Raw genomic sequence first — 13,400 nt, 5'->3', positions numbered from 1 at the left:
AACTAAACACGCACGAGTGTTGTGCGATTGTCGATTGTTTTACAGCCAATTCAACTGTTTAGTTGCACAATTAAAAATCGAGTATTGTGCGCACCTCCTTATAAGCTTGTAGGATGAAAGCGCGACTAAACAGTTGTGCGATAGTTTAGTCAAAGGTGTGCGGACGCTCTCAATCACTGCAAAATACTTAGTAAATACTTGTTTCAATAGTTTTATTTCAGGACCAAGACAGAACAATGTCTATGGAATTAGTTGAATAAACGCGACATTTTGCCTTCGAATTTTATAACAACTATTTTTTATAATCAGAAATTTAAAAAAATTGAACTATACAAATCGCAGGAATTGTTTTATATACAACTAGCTGTTCCTGTGAAAATCCATTAGGATGAAATTATAAAAATGTATTGTATTGTTTACATTTGTCAAATTATCAATAGCAAATGACAAACTGACATGACATGACAAACCTTGGCAATCTTGTTTCCCTGATGTTGGCAGCAACTTATGGTCTCTTTCCCACATTAGGGTTTTTATCCAAAACATTTACTCCCTAAGTTTAATGGCGTGAAAATACATAGCCTAAAGCGTGACGTAAGTGTAGAGTTTTTTGTCAAATAAAGAATTATTTAAGAATATACTGTATTATTCAAAAATATATTGCTGACATCTTAAGCAACAAAGAAGTGTGTTTTTACACTTTATTATATTAGTATAGATAACAATTTAAAAATGTATTGCAAACATAATTAGAGTTTACGACCGAATTGATGTCGTAAAAATTAAGAATGGTGTCGTAAAAGTGTTAATAGTAACAGCTTTATACAACCCACGCCTGCGAATCGCAATTCATTATTTAATTTGTACAATTGTATATTGTGATTGCAGATTCGTATCTCGTATACGTGGGCGTTAGCACCGCCTTGGTTATTATCTTAATTAAAAGCCAAATTGAATCAAGGATTAGAGTGTTCGGGTTTCAAATGTTGAATTCGTTTTGAAAATGTTTTATCGCTTAGAATATTTTTATAGGTTCTTTTTTATACTGAAAGTATTAATTGAATCTTAACTTGTTGATATAAATAGCAAGCTATAAACAGTTTTTTTTTTAAGATAAGACGTTTGAAAAAGTAAATTGTGTTTTGATTTGATAGTTTTTTTATAAACGGTTTCATGTAGTTGATTTGTTTTATAAATTAGTTATTTAATTTTTTTTGTAAGGAAATAAATACTGGCATGTAATATTAATGATACTTTTAACTTTGAAATTAACATTCGGATTTTTTTTTTTATCCAATCAATCGTGTTAACTTATTTTGCTTCTTTTGAATATGTTTTAAGTGTTATTTTTGTTTAATTGGTATTTTTGACATGATTATAAGTCAAATAAATGATTTGTACCGCCCAAATTAATTTCGTATTTTTTAAACTGTCGAATGTATAGAAAATAAATCAAATTTCACTGCAATGTCGCGTACGTCGATAAGTGTTAAATACAGGTTGTGTATGATGAACTGGTTACTGCCCCGTCTATAGAAAGTTACTATTAAGGTTGCTAGTACACTGCGAAAGCGTAACAAAAGACAAGCGAACTCTTTGACATGGAACTTGGAATCTATTTGACTAATTACATAAATATGCAGATAGCCTGTGTGAAACTAATCTCTACGTTTCATTTATGCTCAGTTTTCATACTCCGTGGTAGTTCCGGTTTCGTCGTGTGTTACTGGCTTTATGTTGCGATCGCTAAAGTATCATATCCTATTTAAATCTAACAAATGTAACACATATTATTGTTAAAAACAGAGTTAATAAAATGGTATTATACATATACATTGACAGTGGAAACTCGCCAGGAAGTCAGGATGTTAATTTTACATTTTGCTTTTCATTTTATTCTAAGGTTTTAACAAAGTTTCGGTAAATTAATGTAAAAGATTTCAACGCGCATTGACAATTGAATACTAGAATAACAAAAACGTGAACTAATAACCGCTTGTCACAAACATTACGCTATCACAGGTTCTATCTCGATTATTTGTGAAATAGTTTCGAGAACGTATTCATAACGTCATGGAATAAATTTATTTCAAATTTATTGATATATATCTAATACGATTTGTCGATGCGTTACGAACACATTCTAACAAATATTCGTGATACGCTTTCAGTAAACACTACGCTCGAGAACTAATATGAGGTTAATTTTATGAATTTATTACTTATTGCTGACAGCGTTCATACAGTAGACAATATACTGGAAATTACGAACTACTCGTGTCTATTAATTTATTGGTATAAGTGAACACTGACAATAAATAACAGTAAAAACCTGATCAAAGGTTATTTTATCATTTTTACGCATTTAAAAACTAATATTAGAAACTACAAAATTACTCTCGATTTTTTTAAGCTCAGAACTTTTAGAGAATTCATAAACGTTAATAGAATTAAAAATAAATTATGACGACATATTGAAACAATCGGTTTTTTGACAATGTTAGTCAGATTATTGAACCCAGATGTGCATGGGACAAAGTTCCCTGACGGTGGGAAAATATTTAGACTTAACTTGGTAGTGAATGGTCTGTAACTAAGACATATATCTATTCCTAATAAGGGATATCAGAAGTTATTGTGTTTCCTAAAGCGTTCTTTTTGACATAATCCGTGAACCAAAATGCTTCGTAGTAACAATCAGATCACCTTTTTTATATTTTTATTTTATAAAAAGTTGCTGGCAACAAAGAAAACACGAGGGCTATGAAATTATAATTCGAAATTCAAAATTTCATTACTGTTGATAGAATTGGAATGAATTATTTTTTCTGGGCTGGACGAAAAAGGCCAAACGAGTTAGTGTCCGTAAGACGTCGATTCTTTGTACCGACAGGGCATTCGCGGCTCGCGCTAAATTTGGCGAAGCTGGTAGTCGGAGAAATCCATTATTTATATATGTATGATTGAAGTTGCGATGTACATTTTTTGTTTTTATACTTTTGGATACGTTTATGACGTCTTTGTGCTATGAGCAGATTTTTGGTATCATAACCCATTTGAACACACGCGCAAACAGGGAATGGGCTGAATTGAACAAATTCGACTCGTCCTAAACCTTTTTTTACGTAATATCTACAATGTGCAACGATGATGGGTAGTCATTACTAACCATTTTTTAATAAAAAAATGTAATGGAGTAAGCCGTTATACTTATCTTTCAAAGGTAATAACTTTACAAAGAGGTTACACATAACCAACTCTTAAATTTTCAAACCCTTGTACGTATGATATTATTTATTGGTGTAATGTTTGACAAACACGAAGCAATGCGAAACAATTTATTGGTTTTACTTTGTGCATAATCGATCTCTGGCTCGCTCTGGTACATTTGTGACAATATTTATGACCACAGTGGCTCGTTAAATATTCATACGCGCTACTATAAAGCTGTGTATACACGTTTCGATTTAGTAAATATCATTATTATTAAGAAATAGTTTGCGCCCGCGAGTTTATCCGCGCGGAACTGGGAATCAATAGGCTACGTCTGGGAATCCTTAAACTACATGTTAAAAACCTTAACAAGTAGCTCTGTTAATTCCCAGTCGTTGTTCGACATCAGTGACAAATTTTTCTCGATATCCGTTCAGCCGTTCAGGCTACAAACTCTAACAAAAAATCATCCATCCAAATTTATGTCAAGTTGAAAAAAAATTATTTAGTTTAAAACTCAATATTAGCTGAAAAAAAGTTTTCTCATTGTTTGTCTTTTTTTAAATACGTAATACGTCAAATATTGTGTCAAATTTTGGCCTGGATATTGTAATGTCTTTATTTAAACAAACGATTTAAAAAAAAGTCCAATATGACCGTCTCTTTACAAATATAATGCGTAGTTGTCACCGTTTAAATAAACGATACTTGTATTACGTTGTTAAATATTTCTACGATGTACTTATTGTAATTTTTTTGTTTACTAGCTCGAAGTTATGAAAAACTAGCTTTCGCTCGCGACTCCGGCCCCGTGGAATTCTTCCAGACTATCACCTACATTCATGCCAAATTTCATCGAGATCCGTTTAGCGGTTTAGGCTACAAACTCTAACAAACATCCATCCATCTGTTCATCTAAACTTTTTATAAACGCATTTATAATATTAGTAAGATAGCACAAAGCAATTGACACAAGAATGCAAGAAACAAAGATATCATTATTAAAATAGCTATATTATACACCGGTTTTCAACGAATTTTATACTACAGATAATTTAAAAAAAAAATATTTTTTTTAATAAATTAAAATATTACATGACTTATTATTTCCAACATTACACTTTTAGTGCACATTTCCGTCAAATAAATTACTGTATGATCTCTGAATTAAACTATATTTAGCATAAATTGTACTCCTTTGTTTTTCTGCCAAAACATTTATTCAATATCGTACTTTACTTTCGTATTCGTGTTAAAAAAATTAAAACAACATTATTGATATCAATGTTGTAAAAGAAACCGACGGTAAGTTTATTTCATTAAACAAACATATATCATTTTCGTGTTAAATTAATAAGTAAATCATTTTTCATACCTTGTCAATCTATTCGTTGTACAAGGCCACAGTTTGCGGTTTGAGCGAGCAAGCTTATTTCATATGGTATCACAGCTAATGTGATGTTCACACACAGTTAACAAATATCGACATCGATATTAATAAAAATTTAACAATTAATAAAACACTAGAAAGAAACAAAATGTTCTTACAAGTAACAATGAGTTTCTTTTGTTTTTTTTTTGGAAACAATTTTATGGTCATACTAAGAGCTTCGCATACCTTTGATTAAATATCGCTCAATTGTGCGATTGTCGATTGTTTTGCAGCCAATTCAACTATTTACAAGCAACAAGCACATAGGAATCAAAGCGAGACTAAACACTTGTGCGATAACTTAGTTTCAGGTGTACGCACGTTCTTAAACAAATGAATTGGTAAATGAAATAAAAACAAATGCTTTTTAATTCTGAATTTTTTCAATAAATTGCTTGCATAAATCAAGATAACGAAGACAAAATGGATGCGATTTCTCGTAATTGAATACTCAATAAAGCTTAATATAGAGCAGTAATGGAAAAGGGTTTAAAATCAAATTCACACTCGCCACTCCTTCGCACATTAAGTTTACTTGCTTATTTTATCTTTATTGATAAAGTGTTACAATTTCGATATAACAGTATTCTGCAGTAATTGCATATAGTGTAACTTTGCAATCATTTAAGTGTATCAGATTTTAGATAAATAGAAATAGGTTTATGACTGCACGGCAATTTTGTTACTATTTTCTAATTAAACTCTAATTTTCAATCACTTCTGAAATAAAAGTAAAACTGCTTTGTTCCATTTTTCTTTTGGGAATGGTTTTTAAATCCAGAATCTCACATTTTTCTTTTTGGAACAATACTACCACGTTTTACTCGTAAGTAGGTTTTAAGTTAGTAATAATCGGCGTTCTATAAAATTCCAGAATGTTACATGCTTGTAACGGTTAGATCATTAAATACGTATGTAAAATGTCAGTATTCGTGTTATAAGATCAAATTACTGTGACTGTGATAAATATGATGATATCTAGGTATAAATTCTGTAAAGACTGGTTCATTATAAGACATCCATTTGGCAAACGTTGCTGTGTTACTCTCCTATGTGGGATTTAACATTTTTCACGTCAATTACACCAATTACCGTGGCATCGATAAATCTCGGAGCCAGTCGGGCAACGCTTTACCAACCGCCATAGATTAATATTCATTAAACTTAAGAAATTCTTACAATTTGTCGTTGAGTTTTTTACGGGAATTTATTACTGCACCATTTAGGGCTGTTTTGCATTTTATTGTATAAACCTTTTTGGAGTTTGCTATTAAAGCTTATGTAACTTTTTTTGTTTACTAATTATGCAACGTTCACTATTCATGTGAGATAAGGAGCTGTCATAAATTACTCGTTATATCTCTTTTTAAACCTATGTAATGTACACTAAATATTTACATAATGTACATTTAAGGACCCTTTTATGTTATTTGTAATCTATATATTCTCAAGACGAAAATGTATTTTTGTATACATTGAAATAACTTAAAAACTACTGGACCGATTTCACAAATTCTTTTACCACTAGTAAGCTACGTTATAGCAATATTTTTTACCATTTAAAGTTTCAGGTGGACGAAGTCGCGAGAACAGCTAGTAAATAAATAAATTTAGCATTGTTCCAGGCAATTAATATTTAACTTGATGAAAGCAATTTTTTCTTCATGATACTGAAACCCAAAATGTATAAAAATGACTTTTTACATACAATAATTAACTTACTATTGAGATTACATTTATTTCAAACAGAAATTCATAGTATCGCTATCAGAACTCGTAAAATAATAGAGTAAAAATCTTAACTAATTTTTACAACTTCTACTCTATGTTTTTTAGTCTGTATTATCTCTTTGATGAAATTGAAACGAGTTTTCTAAATTCATTGACTTTTGAAATCACGGTTTCGATTCCTGAAAATTTACCAAAAAAATAATCCAAAGATTGTTTATTTACGCGGCGCAATACGTATTGGCAGCCGTTAATGCGATTTAAATAGCTGGTAGGCAAATAAAATATTCATTGCGGTGTCCATTTCCAATGATATACGAGGCATTTAATTTAATTAAACGCAGTAATAAAGCGGGGCCATAACGAGAGAGATTCTTTACCCAACGGTGAGTAGTTTTTTGTAACCATCAATAACCGAAAGTATTTTTATTGATATTGTTTATGGCCGGTATCGATTGCAAATATTTAAAAAGTTTCGCGTATAATTTTTATATGCGTAAAAGTATTCGAATGTGTATAGAGCTAAATTTCTATCTGTTTCTTATTTAAGGCAACATTGTATATTTGAAAATTGCAGATTTTAAATAAGTCACACCAGATTTAAATGTTAATTTAGTTAATTTTTCTCTTTTTAATTATAAGAATTTCCCTATACGGTACTTTTATTTTATAATCATTAGCGTGTTAACTAACTTAGTTATGTTTATTATTCAGACAAGTACAAGTTAGATGAGGTCCGCGGGAGGTGCAGGATGTTAAACAGCAGGACACGTAAATCGTATTTTTAATCAGATTTTGTAATTCTTGTATTTATTTCGCAAGCGCCTCAACGATCAAGTGGTTTCAAATTTCATAGTTAATAAATCTACAAGTTAATTTAAAAGTAAACAATTAAAGAACACGATTTTCGTAAACAATTACAGAGATTGTAATCAATAATATCGTTTATACAATTATGAAAAGCGTGATACGTCACAAGCTGCAATGGTTCCGTAGATATTAAAAAGGAATGCAAATATTGAATGTGGACAAAGTTCTAATACGATTAAAAATGGAACAATTCTGTGAAAAAAATGGGAAAACAGTGTAAGGGTTTTTTGTATTATTGTTATATTTTTATACGCAACCCTAAAATACATCAAGATAAGGGCCTTACCTATACCAGTGTTTATTTTGCATTTGATTTATAACAGCGCCGGCGCTTGTTATCATTACGCGAACGACTACATTTAATTTACGACAGCAATTATCATCCAATCAGATATACTTTAAACAAGAATAAGTTACATATTACAATGCTTGAACCAACAATAGTTTGCGATAAAAAATGACATGGAAATCAATTTAACAATGTTAATATACAAGACGTCTTATGTGTATTATAAATTAAAACTAGCTGTTTCCGTGCGACTTCATTCGCATGAAATAATGAAAATTGTTTTATTGATTTCATTTGCCAAATTCAATTGCAATTCAAAATGACAGACATGACATCATCATAATAAAGCATTTATCATCATAAAGCATGGCAATTTTGTTTCCTTAATGTTGGCAGCAACATATAGTCTCTTTCCCACATTAGGGCTTTTTAACCAAAACATTTAACCCCCTAGGTTTAATGGCGAGAAAATATATAGCCTAAAGCGTAACGTAAGTATAGGGCTTTTTATTAAAAAAAGATTTATTCAAAACTATGCTGTAATTGCTGACATCTTAGGCAACCAAGAAGTGTGTGTTTACGCTTTATTATTATAGTATAGATTAATTCAATCAAATACTCCTGTAGTTTTAACGAGTTGAATATCCTTCAGTTTACACTAAACTAATTTATCATCGTTTTTACAGAATACCGAATGATTTTTAAATAAATTCACATGTTTAATACGTCAAACTTAAAGCTGGAAAGTCTTGAACGCATTCACGTTAACTGCTTCGCTTCTTTGAATTAACGTTTGACTTATGATGTAATTGTCTTATCTCATACTAATAGATATAACTTACTTCTGTTTTAATTCACTAATGGAAGACCACGTTACTAATATAAATGCGAACGTTTACATATATGGATGGATGTTTGTTAGAGTTTGTAGCCTAAACGACTGAACGAATCTTGATGACATTTAGTATATACATAGAGGACTATTTGGAAGAACACGTAGGCTACTTTACTTTAGTATTTTTTAATTCCACGCGGACGAAGTCGCGGGCGAAAGCTAGTTAATTTATAATTTTACAATTTAGTTCGTTAAAAAGTTTTCACACTTTTAAGTAAGCATTTCTCTTTTTAAAGGCAAACTTGGATGTGAGCGGAATAATGAAATAAAATTTTATACTTTATAATAATGAAATCGAGAATTAAATTGCATCGCTTATCTGCATCGTTATTTCTTAAAGCTTATATGTTCCAAAAGGTTACCGTATTACCGTATATTATTTTACTGAAGAAAAAAAATCTTTTGGAAACACAAATTATTGTAAACGACCTTTATTAGAGATAAATCTTACCAATATTATAAATGCAAAGGTTTTGATGGATGGATGTTTGCTAGAGTTTGTAGCCTAAACTGCTAACCGGATCTCATACGAACACTTAAGACATTTTTGTTTTTTAATTCCACTAAGACGGAGCCGCGGGCGAAAGCTAATATTATTATAAATCTCCCTTAGTAGATAAATGCTTAAGACCAACTTTTCACTTTTAATTACTGCTTTCTTTATCTTTTTTCGTTAATGGTCATTTGATATTATGAAGTTTTCCGGATTTTTACTCTATGAAATATAACAAAGCTGTTACAGCAGTAGAAGTCCACACTAAAACTTTATCTCTACACGTTATATTGATTGCTTATTTTCGTTCTTGTGTGTTCTCGCGATATCGGAGCTTAATTGTAAATAAGTGCCCGTAATAATGATGTAAGATTAACTTATCTCCGATTAATGGAGTTCTCTTACTGGCAATATAACTTAAAATTAATTTACTTTATTTGTAATTCGTTATCGAAGGAGATAACTTAACTAAGTAATGTTTATTCATTTAAAGTACAGTTTAAGACGTATGCGCGATGTGTAATAATTCATTAACTGAAACGGATAAGCAAAGATTAAAAAGCTAAAAACAACAAACATACATACATAGATTCTATTAATTCTGTTACTGTCCTTGGTTTAAATCCATCTTAGCGATATATTTTGTTATCAAATTTTCGCAAAAGGTGACTTATTATTTAAATTCCCGTTAAAACCTCTCATGGACACCGCCAGAAGGTGTAGCGAGGATTAGCGCCTCCCTTAAAGAATCATCATCATCTCCCCTGCCTTATCCTACTCCCGCAGAGTCGGCGCACCGGGTTTTCGTCATCCAAATAAACCTATCATCCGTCATCTTACTCATCACTCCCTTTTTGATCATGTCACCTTTCACGCAATCCATCCATATCTTTCTAGGTCTACCTCTACCGGTATACCCCTCCACATTCATAACTAACGTTCTTCTTGTTACATGCGATTCATCCCTTCTCATAACATGCCCATACTTACCTTTTACTCCTTATTTTTTCAACAGGGGCTACTCTCAAACTTCCTCTAATATACTACCTCAAAGAATCGAAAAATGTAAAATAAATATAAAATCCACTTCGATTAATTCCATATTAAAAGTATGGACAGAGTCGCGGATTAAAGCTAGTTTGTAATATTACAAATTATATAATAATACACATTATTTCGTCTAAGTATTTCTGTCGTTCGTTCGTAAATGAACGTAATAAATTCTATCAGAATACAGAAGAAATATGTTGTGTTATTAATTTATGTTTTATAAATATACCGATACAAGGCGAACTAAAAAGGCGCACATGTTTAGTTCAAATAACTCGGCAACATCTGACTTTGTGTATGTGCGAATATGTCGGCGCCCTCGACATATGTTGTACACGTTTCAATGTTGGATATTTTTTGTGCCAAAATTCCCGTATACAATGGACAGTTATGGCTGTCGTGACGTTGTACAAACAAGCAAGCTTAAACTCGACATATTCAATTTTATAATTGACTTCGATAATTATTGTTTAACTAGCTTAGTTCGCGACTCTGCGTGGAATTAAAAAACAAAAGAAGCCTATGTGTTCTTCCAGACTCTCTACATCTATGCCATTTCGTCGTTATCAACAATCGTTTGGGCGGCAAACGGTTACATCCATCCATCTGATTTACGCATTTATGATATTAGTAAGATTGTAACAAGTTCGATTTACTGATATATGTATGTATGCTTGGGATCAGAGTCAGGATAAATTATTTACTGTTCTAAGAGAATTTTAGCGAAGATACTTAGTCCGCGTGGAATATAAATAAACAAAAGCGAGTAGCCTATATGTTCTTCCACACTGTCCTCCACATCTATACCAAATTTCATCGAAATCCGCTCAGCCGTTTAGGGCTAAAAACTCTAACAAACATCCATCTATCCATCTATCCATCTAAACTTTCGATTTTATAATATTAGTATGAGTATGATCTAATTATATATTTTTTTAATTCTTCAAATACTAATAGATCACTGACATTTACTTGATCTCTTTGGTACTTCAAACACATCAATAAAATATCAACAACGACGTATTCTCCTATAAATTGGTCATACGAACAACTGTGTTTAAAATTCAGTCGTGAAATGTCAGACGAGATGGTGGATACGATTTGTTATTTGGTTGGTAAAACAATGATTTACATTATTATCCCGATACATTCGTTCAAAGACTAAGAATAAATACATAAATAAACGGCAATAGCAACGTTCAAAAACAAAGGATAACGCCCTGTAGTTCTTACAAACTGAATCTTTGAAAAAAACTGAAATTCTCGTATAGCAATACAAAATATGTCTCTAATAATCTATTGACTTATTAAATAATTAAAACATTTCCAACAAAGTAATTTACACAACCGTAGCAAAAAAAACTATCGAAGATTAGTAAACAACTATCGATGACATTGTACAAAAAGCACAAACTTCTGTATGTAGTTGTAGTCACTCGTTTTATAACAATTAGTTTGTTTTTCAATAAATTACAATCAGTACGCGTTTAAGGGAACTGATTGATATCGCCTAATATAATAAAGTATTGTTGAAATAAATCGTAAAGGACAAGGGTCTTACCTTCAATACTCCAATACTTTTCAACAAAACTATTTTATTTTCATGTTAAAAAGAAACATTTTAAAAATTTATTTTAATTTGTTCTTTCTCTTAAAATTTAATGTATTCCACACTGACGCAATTTAAATCATTAATTATATGGCTTGATCTTAATTTAAAACTTATTTTCTAATATAAATAAATGAGTTATTCTTAAATAATAACAGACGATTTAATAATTATAATACGCATTCGCAAAAAAAGGGAATTATCGACTTAAAACTTCATTAAACCTGGCTGGAATAAACCTGTAAGCAATGATACGCTAACATCGATACGAATACCTAAAACATCGATAAAAAAAAATATATCAATTAGCGTCACAACCCGTCGAGATCGGATTCAAAGATAACTTCCATCAAATCAAATAACGCGAAATCCGACACGCGTTACTTCGTAAACAAGCGTCGCATTTATTTTACTCATCTAACGGTGCATTGAGATATTTATCGATCAAAATATACATTACATTTGACAGAATAAATAATGATTTAGATATAAAATTGATATAAATATAGTGTGTACTCTATGGTGTGTATTTGTTAACAAACCTATCACTTATTATAATTAATTGTTTATGTCATAAGGTCACTGTCACCAATCACTGTAACATCGATGCACGATTAATCGATAATTTTCGACATCACTAAAATTTACTTATAAAAATATTACGAAAATATTCAATATTATTTAAGATAGCTAGTGGCGAACGTGCAAACGCCTCACGCGTTGATACGCTACTGGCTAGTGGCTAGGAGGTCTCTACCTTGAGGGAGGTAGTGGCTACATCAGGCTCAATTCGCGACCAGTCCGCAGGCTATGTCTGTATTAATTCATGATACGAAGTAACAAGTATGGATACTCGTGGGATCAAGACGTTTTTTTTTTTCAATTCAAGGATAACGACACGTGTATGCTTACGTTTTTCATACGTAAAACGGCCTGAATTACATATTCCTTTTATGAAGTGAGTGACGCGCGTTCATTGTAATACTGGAGCCTTGACGTAGCGTCTAGTTGTGATAAGAATTGTTACAGTTTTAAGAGCTCCTTGATTTTTAATGTAAAGTATACATTATTTATAAACTCGCGTGTCTCAGTGGTTAGTGCATAGGTATACCTTCGAAAACTTAGTCGGATCTACATTCGATTTCCATGAATTTTGAAAAGAAAAATCACAATATGATGACATCAGATAAACTTTTGTAAGAAACTTTACTACTATTAAAACTTTATAGACATTTGCAATAATAAAAACCAAAGTTATTGATGAAATTCTGTATTACTAATGGTATATTTAAGATGAATCAATCTATTTTCCAGAGGTTTACAAACACACATTTATTTGTAAAAGAAGCTTCAAATATGCCAAATCTCAGAACGTACATAGAGTATTTTTAAAATTTGTTTTAAAGTTTTGATTTCACGAGTCAATACAGATTATATCTCTTCATATTTGACCCTCGCAGTTGATACGTTTTAAGTAAGGATTAAAATCAATTAAAGTAAAAAAAATCAAGTTTTATTCAATAATTTCATCATTTTAAATGTCAAACTGCTAAAATAGCTGATCTCCTTGTTACAATAAACGAAATGTGAAAAATATTGTAATAAATCTTAACGGATTACGAAAAGCATGCATTTCGTTCCCATTCATTAATTAAAGAACTGCCCTTTGACAAGGCTGAAGGATTGGAATTTCATTTTTACTCCCATTCACTTATTAACTTCATTGAAATTGAGGTCAGGTTAAATTTGGTTTTCATAACATGAACATTATATCGCTCAAATAAAAAAAGAAATAATTTCACATAATTATACGTTTACGCC

General features: G+C 31.0%; 1 protein-coding gene across 3 annotated transcripts in view; it reads right to left on the bottom strand.

Moving 5' to 3' along the window:
• The window catches only part of LOC106101562 (inositol-trisphosphate 3-kinase B), a 91,627-nt gene that overhangs the window by 49,587 nt on the left and 28,640 nt on the right, over positions 1–13,400 (bottom strand). For 2 of the 3 annotated variants that reach the window (XM_013280820.1, XM_013280821.1), the window contains exon 1: positions 12,122–12,296. The exons of the other annotated variant lie outside the window; for it this stretch is intronic. The gene's annotated coding sequence lies outside the window, so the exon portion shown is untranslated. Of the gene's footprint in view, positions 1–12,121; positions 12,297–13,400 lie in introns of those variants that run through there. 3 annotated transcript variants of the gene reach the window in all.

This window comes from Papilio polytes, unplaced genomic scaffold, assembly GCF_000836215.1.
Source record: "Papilio polytes unplaced genomic scaffold, Ppol_1.0 DF823980.1, whole genome shotgun sequence".
Lineage (NCBI taxonomy): Eukaryota > Metazoa > Arthropoda > Insecta > Lepidoptera > Papilionidae > Papilio > Papilio polytes.
Note: the sequence above shows the minus strand (reverse complement) of the source record. Positions and strands in the feature narration are given on the sequence as shown.